Source organism: Chiroxiphia lanceolata, chromosome 3 (assembly GCF_009829145.1).
Source record: "Chiroxiphia lanceolata isolate bChiLan1 chromosome 3, bChiLan1.pri, whole genome shotgun sequence".
Classification (NCBI taxonomy): Eukaryota; Metazoa; Chordata; class Aves; order Passeriformes; family Pipridae; genus Chiroxiphia; species Chiroxiphia lanceolata.
The window spans coordinates 90,547,502-90,560,731 of NC_045639.1; the positions used below are offsets into that span (position 1 = coordinate 90,547,502).

At 35.4% G+C, this 13,230-nt stretch overlaps 1 long non-coding RNA gene across 1 annotated transcript; it reads right to left on the reverse strand.

Annotated features, from left to right (window-relative positions):
• Positions 1-3,209: 3,209 nt before the first annotated feature.
• On the reverse strand, positions 3,210-4,383 carry LOC116784531. The gene is made up of 3 exons (XR_004356115.1): positions 4,261-4,383; positions 3,598-3,707; positions 3,210-3,304 (listed from the first exon to the last, which is right to left on the reverse strand). It is a non-coding gene; the product is annotated as an uncharacterized LOC116784531 (long non-coding RNA).
• Between the last annotated feature and the right edge of the window lie 8,847 nt (positions 4,384-13,230).

Sequence of the window (13,230 nt, forward strand, 5' to 3'; positions counted from 1 at the left end):
TATACACAGAATCTAGACTGTTAGATGACGTCCCTAAATACTATGTGGTATGAATACTCCCTCCTTACTTTAACTTGCTTTAAACTCCTGTTATTAGTAGAGATTGGTTATAGTTTATTCATAGGGTTTTGATACTCAGTTTCCTTCCATCTGAGGTTGAGAGGCTCTGAAATACTGGGCACCTTATGATACACACGCATTTCACTCAGGCAAAAGAGTGAATGAAAAGGGATCAATATTTAATTCAGAGTAATTAAAGAGAATTTGTCTGATAAAATACAGAAAGATCTAGTGGTTCCTGAATATCCTATTTAAACAATCTGCCTAAGGTAGTCATATAAACACTGTTACTCACTGACAAAAAAATTGGTCACAGTCTTGAATTTCTATGATTTTGGCCCATGTTTCTTCCTCTTCCAGAAGTCAAGGCCCAAAGACACTGACTGAAAAACTACTGTTTAATGCATTCACATTTTCATGCTGGTGATTATGTGGTACATTTACTGGTATATTTTGCTTGGGGTTGACAGAAGTTGATTGGAGTTTGCTTTACATCAAAAAGACTTTGCTAACGCCTGTACAGTAAAACAAAACTGTTCTAATAATCTTTCTATGCATTCAAGCATTTGTACAGTATTCAGATTGGCAGTACCAGGTTTCATATTAACTAGAGAACCTGTATTTTTTGGCTGCCTTTAGGGTCAGCTGGAGGGAAAACAGTTGAACCTTTCTGTCAGCAGCAGACTTGGGTTTCTTTGAGACTTTTAAAAAATCTATTCAGTGTTTCTTAAACACTACTGATTTGTTGGCTTTAATGAGGGTTTCACTTGATTAACAAACTCTCTATAAAGATAAAGCATGAGTTTGCCAAGGAAAATAAGGTGATAATCATACCAATAAAATACCTCCTCAATATGGTGTTCAAGAACCACCTAAACCTGGTATTAGGTTTATTCCCTTTAAAGAGTTTCTTCTAGAGTCTAAATTGAATTACATCTATCAAAACATTTTGATACAATAAAACTTGGAGACAATTTAAAAGCACATATAACGATCATGTAGAACATAAGAAACTTAAAACAGCTATCACAATATTTCATATGTGTTTGTTGCATAAAAAGGAAATAAATGGGAGAATAAGTGATTACAAAGTGGATACTGTCATTTACATAGAAGTGATTATATTTTTGTGAACAGTGCATTAGTACCTTTGACAGACAAGTACCAGAAAAGTTACTCATAATTTTGTCCAGCAAGAGTTACTTTATTTTAATGTAGTTTAAAACTGGAGCCTAACTGCATATTTCATGGCTATTATTGCAACTCTAAGTCTGTTGCCAATCTTCTATTGCAACAGCCAAGCACTAATAACTCCCACCATGGGACATTTTCTTTGTCCATAATAACTTCAGTGTATAAATTTACATAGACTAAAATAACAGTGCCTCTGTTTCATCAAAATATTTCTGAACATAACAAATTTTATGCATGTTTGACAATTTTTTTTTTTTTTTTTTAGTGCTAGCATGTGATTAGTTTCTTTGCTGAATGTGGTCCTCGGGTAGATTAAAAGTATTTTTTTTTAGTCCTTTGGTTTTTTCACTATTTCCAAGATAAAACATAATGCAGAAGATTATACTTCCCTCAGAGAAAAGCAATTCACTCTTATCAAAGTCATTTCGGTAGAAAAATCTAAGTGATCAAAACCAAAGTCAGAACTTGTTTTTCTCAGAGTGAAGTTTTGCATTTAAATGGGGAGTTATATATTTGTAAGGAACATGTGGTGTGTATGGAACAGTCATTTCATATCTTTATAAAATGTACTGCAGATGGATAAGATACTTTACTGGTAGAACTAAGCAACATTGCTTCTCAGAAACTTGAAATCCATTGTATACTTAGCACTTAAACTGTCCCAGTCTTATCTTGGTAAACTTGACATCACTTGATATGGAGAGAGGTGACATTATGTAAGATGGAAGAAGGTTACCAAAAGTCTTGTGAAGTTGCTTATTTTTTTATTTGCATTCATTGCCAATGAATCAGTGTAGTCAGTGAAAGTAGTGGCAAATATTCCATTGACTTTAATGGGATGGAATTTCAGTGACATGTTTTTGTCAGTTGAAAGTAAGTTTCAGATAGAAAGATGTGTCATTGTGGCAGAGATTGAAAGAATGATAAAAGACTGATAAGACTACAAAGTAGAAAACTCAGAAAATAGGAAAGGCTAGAACAGAGATAGCTTTTACTATTGATAGCCTTAATAATTTGATATAAGTCTTAATAATATTATATATTACATAGTTACATTATCATAATTGTGCCTGGATTCTTACTTAATTTAGGACAGGAGCTAGATTATGTTCTGGGGATGGGTCAACCTGAATGTTTTAGGCACAGTATAGCTATACACAACAAAAGGCAAGTTATTATAACAAGAAAAATGAGATAACTTCAAGTACAATTGTTTTCCTTATTAACTCTGCCTTCTATGGTTCTAAAGTTATAAAACAGGATGATTGACAGCAAACCAATATATACTATAAAGAACTTATTTTCAGTCATATAAATACACATGCATTTTATGCCACTAAAAACCTATCTGGTTCCATTTGGAAACTGAGGGACCTGTTCCGTCTTGTCCTTTAAGCTGTTTTCAAGCAAAAAGGTTTTTTCCTTAAAGAGCTTTTCTTTGAAAAGTAATTACTCTTCCGTGAGTGACAAATCTGAAAAAGAATTTAAGTCATTTTGCAGTACTCAGAGAAAATAAGCATCTCAACTTCTTTTTCCAAAGCATGAAACTGTCATTTTTCCCACTCAGATAGTTGTAAACCAGAAACATTTAACTTTATCAAACTCCTTCTTCATTCAAAGAAAAGAAATAACCTTGGCATTGAAAACATACTTGAATAAAGGTCATCCAAACAAGCAATAATTTTCCATTTATAAAAGCCTCAAAATAGTGGCTTAAGAGAAAAACATCCCTTGACCATTCCGACGACCACTGCAATTGCATTATACATGTTATTTTCAAAACAGTGTATGGCAATCATATTGAAGTTCTGCCTAGAGGTTAAGAGGGTAAAATTGTGGTTCCTGGTGAAATCAGTAGAAAACCTTTTCTTCATTTTTCCCTTCAAAAATTTACTGATCTTGGAATCGTACACTTGAGACAGGCAACACCATTTTGCTTTCTGTCTTACCTGGTTCTCAAACTCCTGAATCAATCAGTGTTGGGACAACTTCTGAGTAGCACTACAGCAGAGGGAAGTGACCAGAAGATGCCTTGCAGTTGATGATGCCTCTCTTATGGATTCAAGAGAAGAATAGGAATTACATGAGCTAAATAACTTCCACAGCAGGTGTCTGTAATCAAAAAAAAAACAAAAAAACAAAAAACATGGAACTTGTAGATTACCTATTGCACACATTTTTGATCCCAATATATTCCCAACATCTTGTGTTAAAGTGAAGAGCCTTAAAAGACTGAAAGCCACTATAATGGGCTGATGTAAGAGAGAAAATCAACAGTATGACTAGTGCCCCATTGCTGATAATTTGAGAATATTTGGGTAAACTGCTAGCACTGAAACTAACCTGTTTCAGTAAATCCATCTCTTTCCCTGAGTCCCAAACAGGAGATGACAACCATCTTCATGCCCTAAACTGACAATCTGGGCACAGTCTCAACCTGGAACCAAAGTGCTCTGGAGAGAGAAAGAATTCATACCTGAGTTTAGGGGTTCACTGGCTCCTCTTCAGTGCTATATTATTTAACATTCACAGCCCAAAGTAAACCCATCTCTGATCCTTTTGAGTCAGTGAAAATGTTTTAGGAATACATACAAATGGAGATTACTTTCAAGTAAGTTCAGCTTTAGCCAGAAGAGTTGCTAAGGGGATTCATGTTGATAACACCTAATTTTTTTCTCCCAGGACAGCAAATGGAGAAAGATAGTCCTCTCTGAGGACAGTCTGAGTTTAGGCTGAATAAAATGACAATGAACAACACATAATAAAAAATTATCTGTTGACTCGTAACAGAGGCAACAGCTCTTAGAAGAGACCATAATTTTCTCAGGCCCTGGAGCTCTAGTGAAGTAGTAGAAAAATGTTGTAGTAAAACCATGAGTGTGGTTTTATTTGAAAAAAAATCCACAACAAATCAATCTAGTACAAGAGACACTGGAATGTGGAATAAACTGCTGGAACCATGCTGAAAAATCAGTAAATTGAAGTGTCTGAATTATTATTTCTTACGTTTCTCACAAATAATGCAAGTTGTTTATTGAGCTTTATATTGTGGGCAGACCTTAAGTGGTCAGGAGTGGTGACTGTGGGGGGCTCTGGGAGGAGAGACCGGGGCTGCCCCGTGCCGGACACAGCCGGTTCCAGCCGGCTCTGACCCACCCAGCGCAGGGCACAGCCGAGCCCACAGCCGAGGGGGGTTGCCGAGGGGAAATGTATTTAAGAAAGAGTAAAAAAACACCACACAGGCAGGAGGGAGTGAGGTGTGAAGCATCAGTGTGAACACCAAGAACAGTTAAGAAGGAGGGAGACGAGGTGCTTCAGACACTGGGTCAGAGATTCCCCTGAGCCTGTGGTGAAGTCCATGGTGGAGCAGAAATCCACACTGCAGCCCATGGGGGACTCCATCCAACCTGGCTTTGAACATTTTCAGGGACTGGGCAACCACAGCTTCTCTGGACAACCTATTCCAGTGTCTCAGCAACCTCATAGTGAAGAATTTCTTCCTAAAGGCTATACAAAGAGAAGTTTTGAGCTGCTGCATAAAGAAGCAAGTAATGACCTCTCCCGATGAATGAACTCAAAGTTCCTCTGAATACTCAGAGTTCCTCTGTGAAGTTATATGACTGATAAAATACTTTTTACATTAGCAAAATGATAATCTGATCTTTAGTTATGTAGATTATGTAATACACTCAAATAACAATCTTTTTGAGTTATAAATAGGACATGAGTTCATACATTCACAAATTTTTATTCTCTAAATCTGTGCTGATTAGAATAATATACAGATAAACAGATGGTAAGAGAGCATTTTAAAGACATATTGTTAAAATAACTTCAGTTTGCAGATCCACAGGTAGGTTATCCTAACAAAATGTCCTCTATTCCAATACTTGCACTTAAAAAGAATCATTAAATAGCTTATTGTAGGACTCTCAATTGGAGCACATGCTGTGGTAATTAATAAATCTATATAATGCCTCTTTATAGAGCAAAGCAAAAAAATAAATTTGTCTTTTTAAAAATACAGCTTCATCCAAATATATATGAGCTTGCTGTAGTGTCTTCATAACCCACATTTTGGCTGTTCAGTGTGATGAATAATCCAAATTTTTTGCTGTTCAGTTTAATAAAACACTTCTGATAGCCTCTTCAGGATGATGATTTGTTCTTTATGACAGATTGAACTGTTAAACAGAACTAGCTTAATCATAAATACCGTCAGGTGTATAGTTAGGGAATTGTCACCTTCCTCACATCACTGACTATTGTAATATACATTCACACCACTGGAAACGAATGAAGGTGAAGATATTCCCTTAAAATTTTCTCAGTGCAGTCCAAACATAGATATGTACATGTTCACACGAAGGATAAACCTCAGATTTTATGAAAGAGTAATCTAGACTACACAGATATCCTGAATCTATATAGATGCGAACACAAAAATGTAAATATAAACCAAACATGAATATCTGCTAAATAAAACCTTTCTAAAACTACAGTTGTGGTGGTGTTTCTTTTTTAATTTAGTGAGACATAGACATTAGAAAGATACAGAGCTTATCTTTCAAAATAATGACTGATGAGCAATGTTAATACTTTTGTATTGCTTTCGTTTAAATTATATTTTTTACATAGTTCTAACCCAAATTACAGTGTGGTTTAACGTGATTTTAATAAACAAAATCTTTAATTTAATTTGGCATTGCAACAAAAAGGGTAAACTTGAAGTAATAATGCAGTAGGGGGACATGTAGGCAGATTCCTTCACAACACGATAACATTTGAGTGGCAGACATTCTAATGATAGATTCAAAAAGTGCTGAACAATTTTCAGTAACAAGTTTCTGTTAGCAAAAGACTCACAAGGTACCTTATTATGAATCAAAAGGTTGGTTAAGGAGAGTCATTTATTATTACAAGTCATTTCAGTAGGAAAAACAATGAAACTCAGGTGGTACTAGAGTTTATGTGTTTTGTTTGCAGATCCCGTGCTGGAGTTGCATCATGCCTGCAGCAGGGCCATTAGAAATCTTTTGCCTGCTTATATAAGAATAAAAGATGGACAGTTACTGAAACCATCATTACTAGGTTGCTCTGGTATCTGAATGGACTCCTGATCCAGCCCTGTCTGGACACATATTGAAGATTAGTTTCTGTGAGTGGTTTCTGAAACCCTTCTTTTTTCATCTGTCTCAAGGAGGGCAACAGGTTTCTTGGACCTGTTGACCATTGCACAGTCTGTTGGGACAAGGAAAGGGTCTTGCCATTTGTGATACAGTTTAAAAATCAGATTCTGTGAAGAAATGCATCACCTTTCATCACATGCTACCTAAAATAATAACAGACCATGGAAGAAATATTTTACTTTAATAATTTTATTTGAAAATATTCAATATACAAAGATTAAATTCCATTGAAATGTAGTTACAGTACTTTTTTCTATACCATAATAAGATATAGTTGCACTCCAGTATTGTTTATATTACTTTATGTTCAACTTCCCCAAATTTATTGTTACAATTTCAGAATAAATTCTCCACAATTGTACACAGGGAGGGGCAACATGATTCCTGTTAATAACCTTGATGGAATTGGCCTTTGCTTGTAAACTATTATATTCATATTTTATAATTAATATTCTCTGGGGAAATTTTCAACCAGCTCTAGTAACAATTCTCTATAACCATCCTTTTCCTTGAAACAGTGTTAGGTACAAGACAGGACTGGGGATAAAATGATTAGACATTTTTACTACTCAGGGTTGACCAGTTGAGACCTTAAGATCAACTTTCTGCCTGACATTTACCTGCACGCACAAATGGTCATCTGTTCTGCAAATCACAGCCTGAAGTCTTCGCAGGGCAACAAGATATAAGGATATGAAAACAGCTATGAAACATTTAGATTGAGGGACAATTTGTGCATTATGCACAAAGTCTGAAGCAGATATGGGCCAGAATTCTCCCAGTTTGTTCTTTTTCTTGCACAGCCTTGCTTCATTCATAAGCACTATCTGATCCTGAGGCAATGTTTCCCCACTGACCAGCTTTGTTTTCTGCACAACCCTAGCAATACCCCAGTGCCATATATAACGGACTTGAGATACTGTTCAGGCCTCACTCCTCCCTAAAAAACATCCTATGGATCACATAATTAAACATTGTATTAAAAACATGTAAAACACAAGATAATGTCTACAAGCAATATGGCCACTAAAATTCTGTACATTTAGTCTGTAAGATAATATAAGTGCAGACAGGTGCCTTGTGGCACAAAGTATATTTGGTAGGGATGTAATCACTGCATAATTTAACAGCTGTTCTTAATTGAGTCTCGATAAGTTATGTGAGGAAAGTGGTTCTTTACAGAGGAAATAATTTTGCCATAAAAGGGTGACCATCCCTAAAAGAATAAGATATCAAGATAGCAGGGCAAAATCAAAGTTTCTAATGAAAAATCTGAAAGAATTATAGGTTCTGAAGTATAACTATTGCTGAATAATTTGTTAAGGTGGGAAAATAACACACTCTACTAATCTCAGTCTAGAAAACGTTGAATCTCTTTTCCTAAAACTTTTTATTTTAAGACATATATCCGGCACAGGAAATTTCAGCCAGATCAGATAAGGATTAACAAAGTAAAGTACAAATGAAAGCAGGATGCTAGGATAGGAGGAACTAAGCAACCAAAATAGTAGTAGCATTGCATAAACAGATAATAACATGTCATACTTCATTCTGCAGATGAAAGCGAGGAGTTCTGTTTGTGCAGCTTTCTGCTGTGCCTTCTTGTGAGTTATTTTTCTTTTCTCCAGCATATGCATTATTCCTTTTAACTTGTTAGAGAGCTCTCTCAGGCTGGGTTGGTTTGTATCATTATTTTCTCTGTACTGTTGAAATTCTCTGAAATGTGGAGCAGCTCTTTTACGTGAATTTCGCATTACATTAAATCACCAAAATATATAGCAATGTAGTAGAATATAGACAAGGGGCAGATGCTCGGATGACTGAACTAGGGTCTTGGAGGCTATGGGCTTATAAGCACAATAAAGGTTTGACATTCTGAGTTTATTTTTATATATATATATATTGCATATCTTGAAAAAGCATTCATAAAAGTCAAACAAAACCAGTTCCTGAACTGGGCAGGGAGTTGTGCTGCACAAAGTTGATTGTTCAGTCCATCAGGCACCTTAAAAACGTGCTGAAGACACTTATAGAAGACATAAGTCTATGACTATAGAAATAAAGAACTCTCAGAAAAAGTTAAATACAGCCTCATGCAGTAAGGCTCTGACAGAACCTCTATTTGTAATAAAACTGCACATGTACACTTGACCATGTCAAGTGATAAATTGTAAATGTCTTCTATGGCTTTAGCATCAGCTAACTAATGCTCTCCTTGGGTAATTCTACAATGTCCTTCAGGAGCTAACTCAGGCCATGGTGGCAGTTAGGGATTAGGAAAATTCTGCTGGAGGCCAAGACATTGTATAGACATAGTATAGACAAGGATAATCACAGTGTGACCAGGGCCATGGGATTGAAGAAGGGACTTGGAGCTGTAGGGTTTTCTGGGCTGCAGGAAGTCTGTATGCCTGCTGAAGATGAAAACCTGCAGAATGGAGCCCAAAAGTCTGATATCTTCTGGAAAAAACATTTGAACATCCTGTCACCCCACTGTGTTATTTCAGAGGTTTCTGTTTTACATATATATTTTTTCAATATATGCATTTGGTACAGACATTAGATATGAAACATTTCTGACAAACTTTGTCCAAAATAGTCTCTGTTAGGGTCATCTTTTGAGTTATCTTTTCTGACTCATCCTTTATTATCAAACAAAAGTATTCTACACATTAATCTTAGCCTGAAAGTTGATGGGTGAATCTTCATGTATCACAGTTGCCAGGGAGTTGGATCTGTACTCTGCAGTCAAAACAAAGCATTATGGACTGACACAAAGCTTAAAATCTAGCACTTACATGGAGTAGTGATTGGATGAAAAATGACACAGTGTTTTTAAAGTGCAGATGTGTTAACTTCAGAAGAGGCCATATCTGCTCACAAAGCACTGTCAAAATGAAGAGTATAGTCTGCTGAAAATTCTACTGACCTTACCATGTGCAAAGAGCTGCCAGCTTTTGAGCTTCAACATTCCCTCTTTTTAAAGGGCAGCATCTGGACTAGCCAAACTGCAGAGGAAGTTTTTTTAGAAAGAAGGATAAATGTTCTTTGCTTACGATTATCATTACTTTATGAACTGAAATTACTTTCTGTTGGAACTTCCACTTATTTGGTAGAATTTTGGAGGAGGCTGAAACTCAAAAAGGCCAATAAAAGTATAAGAGACAGGAATGATGGAAACATTAAGATATATGTCATTTGAATTTAAAATGTATATATAGTTTGAGTTGAAGATGCTTGAACAGGAAAAAATGTTACATGTAGTAAATAATGTGATAAAAAAGATAAATTTTGTATTTTTTATATATAAAAATTATGTATTTGTACCTGCTGCAGATGCAGTTGGATTGAAATTTATGTGACAATAAAATCCAAATACATTTCAAATAGAAAGTCAAATAATTAGGTGCTCTAAACAAATTCTTTATTTACCTGAAAAGAGTAAGACAAAAAATAAAAATCTTCTTTTTAGTAGAAGTTCTGCTGTTTTCAAAGTCTGTATCAATACAGTATCATTCATTATATCAATACAGTATATTATTCATTAAAATGGAGGATTTTACAAAAAATTATCTTAATTTCAAAGGTTTCCAGCAGAATGAGGTACTACAATACTAAGCCAACAATTAGAAATGCCACTCTGACCTGACAGTTGTGTAATCTGAATAAGAAGAGAGGAATGTGATACGTGGAAAGCCTAGGACTGCTGCAGTCATTGCAAAAAAAGCTTGTCACAGGATGTGGTCCAGTGATAAACAAGGTCAGGCTAGCACACCATCTGCTCATGGAATATAGTGTCAATTCTGTGACTTTTACAGCTATATTGTTTCCAGTCATTTAGCAAAATTCCATCAAAACAAAAAATGCTTACTTAACAGCTAACTGAATCCAGAGCAAAATAGGCAAAAAACGGAAACACCAAAATTTATTCTTTGCATGACACTGAAAGCTGGAGTTGAAAATACTGCCATCTCACACCACACATCAGTTATGACTGCTTTAAATGGGAAGGAATCAAGGTTCAGCTGCCCTTCTTTGGACAGTGTCTTTCTGGGAGCTGTTACTTATTGGCACAGTGCTGCGTTTTCTGGGCTCCTGTTGGGGGAAAGAATTATTCCTCAGCTGACTGTCTCATGCTCTGTGCACGGTGTGACTGAGTTGGCTGGAGTAAAGCAAACCTTATCAAAGCTGTGTTTAAGACTGTTTCCAGAACAGGACTTTGAAAACACATCACTACAGAGTCAAAACGGTGCCTTTTGCTTTCATTACATAGAAGGATTATTCACAGTTCTACAGATAAAGGTACAATGAAAGTGCATGCAGAGAAAATATAAAGCATTTTTTCTGTTTTATCTTTCCTTGTAAAAAGTGAAATTTTCTTGCATTTGATCTTTTGAAAGCAAATAATTAAATGCATTAAATAAATACATGCATTAGTATTTCTCAGATTCTGTCATTTTCGGCACAGATTATTCCACTTTAAGAGATACCATTCCTGTTGACTTCACTTGGAGGCATATGTGAGTCAATCAAGGAGTAGCTGACGCCTTGTGTTCATTTGAACTAATTGACTTCCTGTTCAGGATACCATCCACTTACATCACCCCATAAATTCACCTGCAGAAAGGTTTTAATTTGAGGAAAACTATACTGGCAAAAATAGAAATATGAAAACCAAAAAAAAATCAGGGATATTTTGTTATACATGTATTTAAGGTCTCTACATGAATGCATTACACAAGCAACTATCCTCATTACAATAATAAAGCATTTCTATATTGGGGTATGGGAGACTCCTTCTTCCCCTAAACTAGGGAGATGTTCTGCCTACCCCCATCTGAGCACACACCAAGTGTGTGTGTATAAAGGCCAGTGGAAATGCCCTTTATAATTTTTCACCAAATTACAGCTCTCGCATTTTGTGCTGCTCAGAGGTTGCTTATTTTTCTTCTTTCTTGGGAAACATGAATATCAGAGGACTGTGAAAGGATGGGCAGGTGGTAATTTGTGGCCTCACACGATAGTCAGCAGATCTGGCCATTTTTATTTGGGGAAAAGAAAAAGCAGATTTCTACAGGGGAATTTACAGCTTCACTGCACACTCAGGTTTACATCTCAGATATGGCACAGCCCTCCAACTCCTTCCAGAGTTCACACAAATAGAGTCAAGTGCAAAATCAGATGTGTAGAATATCTTTACCACCTATTTCTAAAATTCATAGGCAGTTCAAAGTTTCTTTGCTGGCTTTTATTTTGTACTGCATATACATGGATATAATTTTCAGTATTTTTAAACTTTTATTTCCTCTCTCTTTCTAGTTTCAGTATATATATTTGCATTTTGAAATTTTATCAAGTATTTATATTTGGTTATGAAGTATATAAAATATATTTGATAAAAAATATGATATACAGACAGACATATTGAATTTTGAAGACTGTCATGATGGATTTTTTACAGAAATAAAAAAATGGGTTCTTGATGAGACTTTTGATACTGGTTTTTAGCATGGGTAGATTTTCACTTGTTATTTTCTGAGGAAGTTCTTACCAGTACTTTTAAGAATGCATTCCAGTGGTTTTTATTCTTTCTTCACTTGAGGGTTGATCTTGGTAGTAAGCACCATACCATTGTCCAGAAAATCATTCATGTACATCCTAATGGTCATGGAAATGATTTTTAAGGTCAGTTGAATATCTAAGTATTCAAAGATATGCATAAACTTTGGTCTCTTGAGAAGAAAGATCCATCCTGAGAAAATCCCCATAAAACCAAACGTATGTCAAGGCTGAAAATAGTGCACAGAAGATCAATCACTGTGGTTTAGCAAAATGCAGATGATGACCTAATGTGTCTTGGAGGTCTTCAAGAGGTGCCTAAGATCAGAATCCCACAGTTCTATTCTCCAAATCCATGGTGACTTTATGATGTGAATGGACAAAAGAAGCATCTTTTTACTTTCTCAGTCAGCACATTTGCTAAGGCTCACAGTGAAGTTCAGGGCAGAGCTGTTGCCTAAAGCTTCCTGTGAAATTGGACTGAACTATTAGGCAGTATCCTGTAGCCAAGATCTTCTTCAGCTATTTCAGCAGACATTGTTGAAGAAGAAAGTAGGGATAAGGCTCCCTTTGAAAATATTAGGGAACTGCATGACTTCTATACTGTCTTGATGTTAAATGAAAGAGATTCACTTCCAATTTTTCTGGATAATTAGTACAGAGACAGATCTATTTGCTTCCACTTCACAAAATATATGTGTTAAACTCAAAGTAAGTCTTTGGTTTTAGGTTTCTCAGATACTATTCATAAATTCAGTTTACAACAGAAAAGAAGGGAAGGGTTATTTAATTTTTCACATGAACATTGGTTTAAATTCCATTTAAGTATATTCTCAAATTATGTTTAAAAGTGTGACTGTGGAAATTTAAATCCTGTATTCAATATTATAATGCTTGGGGTTAGAATATGTTCTCCTAGAGAGAGTTTCTAAAGGAAAACAAGACTTTATCTCAGTTCTTATTCTGCAGTGTTGACATTTTTAACTTTATTCTTTATCTACGTTGTTGCTTTGCTACTAATCTCATGTCTCTGTTTTTTCACCACCAAATTTCAAGTGCTTCTTGTTCAGTTCTGTTACAGCTCATTACTCTGATTTTGCCTTGAATCCCTCCACTTAAGGATTTTCTATTATTTTGTTTTTACGTATGACACTCCTCTACTCTCAGAAATTATTTTTATTTGTTATCAATCCTTTTACTTCTCATATATTTATTTTGAGTTTATTCC